Raw genomic sequence first — 4,013 nt, forward strand, 5'->3', positions numbered from 1 at the left:
CAATGGGGAGGGGCTGTACCGTCCCACCTCCTATTCCGCCCACCCAAGGGCGTGCACCCTTCTTCCGTAAACGCAAAGGAAACAGCTCAAAATGCTTGGGGAAGAAATCAATTATATATGTTTTAATCTACGGCTTCTCAGCAGCACCCGCATAGGGAGAGCGACCCTCCAGGCTCCATCCCTTCCCACTTTTCTTTCAGTGTTTGTTCACTTTCAACTTCCTGTTTTTGTTTCAAATTGATAAGTGCCGGCTAAACTCAGCCCTTCAGAAGCAACTCCGGCTCCCGCATTAAGAAGAAAGTTCACTTCCCAGAGTCCCTTCAAGCAGGTGCTCTGTCCTGGCTCCTCTCCGCTCTTCAGAGACCAGATCTTTGAGCCCACTACTACAGTAGGAATTTGATATTGCAGTGTGCTCAGCTGACGGGGTGGGGGTGGGGATGGGAGGTGGGGAGAGGGGGGGTGCAGGGCAGTGAAATGTAACTTAAAATTTTTCAAATGTAAAATCGGGTAAAACTGTCAGTATAATAGCTATAGCATTCATGCACTGCAGCAGTATGCAAATATACATTTGCAGACGGCATGAATTGTGTCTGAAGCCTTATTGGCCTTGCATAACACTACTCCCTGTGTACTGACTTTGCTCAACACGGTTTGGTTGCGACCAACACAGATCCTTGGCTCTGAAGGCTCAGGGTTCAGTATCTCCCTTCCTGCCTAATGGTCAACATGAGGGCTTACTGTATATGGTTCAAATGACATAAAGGAAATCAATTATGTAACCCTCTGAGCCAACCCAGGAAGCAAGCATGACTATGATCACCTCCAGCGTGCAGTTGGAAAACTCAGAGCGAGACAGGGAGGCCAGCCATGCAACCCCAGCAGGCTGGCTCCAGCAAGGGCTCCCCACCACACACAACTCTCGCCTGAGGGATTTTGCAACAAGCCCTTCTCCCATCCCCTCACTTCTCTGTTGTTCTTTTTTTCCTAACACCAGCTGTTACCTATTCCTATGTTAGTTGAACTGCTTTCTAACTAAGCAGTTATTTATTAAATAGCTTTATTTATTAAATAACTGCTTAATTATTTAAAAAATGATTCATTGACTTGAAGAATCCTTTTGCTGTCTCAGAAAGACTCCTGCTGAGTATGTTGTCTACATGAATGGGAACATAGCAAACAGGAAGAGTGGGAACGAGCCTATGACACTCTACCACATCGTGGGTGCATGGAGCCTCCAAGTCCATGTGGGACTGAATCAGTCTGGGTCTGCCCTGCACTGAATTCTCTCTGGAGATGCTCTCACAGACATTCCCAAAGTTGTGCCCACCAATCTCCTAGGTGATTCTATAGTCTGCCAAGCTGACAATGAAGATTAACCTTAATAACTGTGTCCACAATGTCTATAACTGTCTCAGTAAGAGCATTATCACATTGTAATCTTAAAGAAGATTGATTTTTATCTTATGAGTATAAGTCTTTTGGCTGGATGTGTGTCTTAACAGCATGCGCCTCCAGAGGCCAGGAGACTATGCCTGATCTCCTGGAGCTGGAGTTCAGATGGTTCTGTTTGTATTTCTACTTGTATAGTTGCCATTGGGTTGCCGTCAACCTGAACCCAGGTCTTCTGCAGGAGCGGCCAGTGTTCTTGACTTCTGAGTCATCTCTCTGGATCCCATTATGCTTCCTTATTTCCTAATTCTTTTTTGCTAAGTCTGCGTTTTGCTTACGTACATTCAATAACTATCCCCCTTAGGAGGCCACGTCTTGTAAGTTGACCAACTTGAGTCTTGAATGAAGGATAGCAGTGGAAGCCAGCTGCCCAATGTGTAAACTGATTCTGATATGACCCCGACTTAACCACTGGGAAACTTATTTGCTACAATAGTAAAGTTTGTAACAGTCGTGAGTAATTCAGGGGTCATACACACAGCACAATACCTATTGCATGTCTGCCATGTTGTAGGTGCCTAGTTCCACAGAGAAGGGGGAGGGAAAGGACACAGGAAGATACATCATGGACACTGAAAAAGCAAGAAAGTAATCTTTCAACAAATCCAAAAGAAGATAGCTACACAAACATAATTCAGACTCTTAACAACAAAAATAACAGGAAGTAACATCAATGGACTCAATTCCCCCCAAAAGACATAAACTAACAGGCTGGATACATAAACAGGCTCCAGCATGTTGCTGCATACAGGAAAACCACCTCAGTGACAAAGGCAGACACTACCTCAGAGTAAACAGTTGGAAAACAATTTTTCAAGAAAATGGTTCCAAGAAACAAGCTGGAGTAGGCATTCTAATATCGAATAAAATCAACTCTCAACCAAAAGTAATCCAAAAAAGATAAGGAAGGACACTTCATACTGGTCAAAGGAAAAATCTTCCAAGTTGATCTCTCAATTCTGAACACCTATACTCCAGATGCAAGGGCACCCACATTCAGGAAAGAAACTTTACTAAGCTCAAAGCACACATCACACCCCACACAGTGGGGAGACTTCAACACCCCACTCTCAGCAATGGACAGATCATGGAAACAGAAACTAAACAGAGACTAACAGAAGTTATGAACTAACAGAAGTTATAAACCAAATGGATCTAACAGATATTTGTAGAACATTTCATCTTAAAGCCAAAGAATATACCTTTCTTTGCACCTCATGGTACCTTCTCCAAAATTGACCATATAATTGATCACAAAACAGGCCTCAACAGATACAAGAAGACTGAAATAATCCCATGCCCCTATCAGATCACCACAGACTAAGGCTGGTCTTAAATACCAACAAAAACAACGGAAAGCACACATACACCTGGAAGCTGAACAATGCTCTACTCAATGATAACTTGGTCAAGGAAGAAATAAAGAAAGGAATTAAAGGCCTTTTAGAATGTAATGAAAATGAAGACACATCATATCAAAACTTATGGGACTCAATGAAAGCAGTCGTAGGAAGAAAACTCCTAGCTCTAAGTGCCTCCAATAAGAAACTGAAGAGAGCTTACACTAGCAGCTTGACAGCTCACCTGAAAGCTCTAGAACAAAAAGAAGCAAATACACCCAAGAGGAGTAGATGGCAGGAAATAATCCAACTCAGGGCTGAAATCAACCAAACAGAAACAAAAAGAACTATACAGAGAATCAACAAAACCAAGAGCTGGTTCTTTGAGAAAATCAACAAGATAGATAAACCCTTAGCCAGACTAACCAGAGGACACAGAGACAGTATCCAAATTAATAAAATCAGAAATGAAAAGGGAGACATAACAATGAAGTATATCTTAAAATAACTATTCTGTTTGTTGAATATCAAGAGTTGAAAATATTAAAATCATGCTCTACAAAATTACGGAAATATTATTGATAATTTTTCTCACTGCCTGAAAGTAGCATTTTCTTAATATTTAACTTCAAAGGGTTTTTGCTATTTTGAAATTTTAAAAAATATACTTACTGATAAAATAACTTCTCTCCTAGAAACACTGATAATCTTTTTTAAGTAAACTGATTGTTAGACAATGTATACAGACATATAATGCGTGTTAAATACTCTCTCACTATGTCAGGTAGTATAATATAAGGGCTCTTGAATATATCGCTTAATGATTCATTTTTAATATTTTATGCTCTTTTACTATGCTTAACTCCCAAAGAATATTTTGTATGTTTTGAAACAATTTAGTATTCAACATTAGATATAATATCCTCAGTTATGGGTAGCATTAAATATTCATTAATGATATTTTAGGGTATGAAAGAATGTGAATATAAAAGTTGAACAAATATTTTATGTATTATTTAATTCTCAAAATATTCAATATTATTAATATGTTTGATGTATAAGATGCATTTAAATAATAAAAAATTAGAAAAAAAGAGTTCAAAGTGTTCTCTTTGAGGCAGATAGCTAGAGTTATTGATTAAACATTCCCGCCCCCCCCTCAGGTAAGAATTCCATTCAAGAGTGGCAAAATGAAGATGGTTCCAGAAATTCAAACAGAGCAAA

Source organism: Mus caroli, unplaced genomic scaffold (genome assembly GCF_978045245.1).
Source record: "Mus caroli unplaced genomic scaffold, Mus_caroli_1 scaffold_3, whole genome shotgun sequence".
Taxonomy (NCBI): domain Eukaryota; kingdom Metazoa; phylum Chordata; class Mammalia; order Rodentia; family Muridae; genus Mus; species Mus caroli.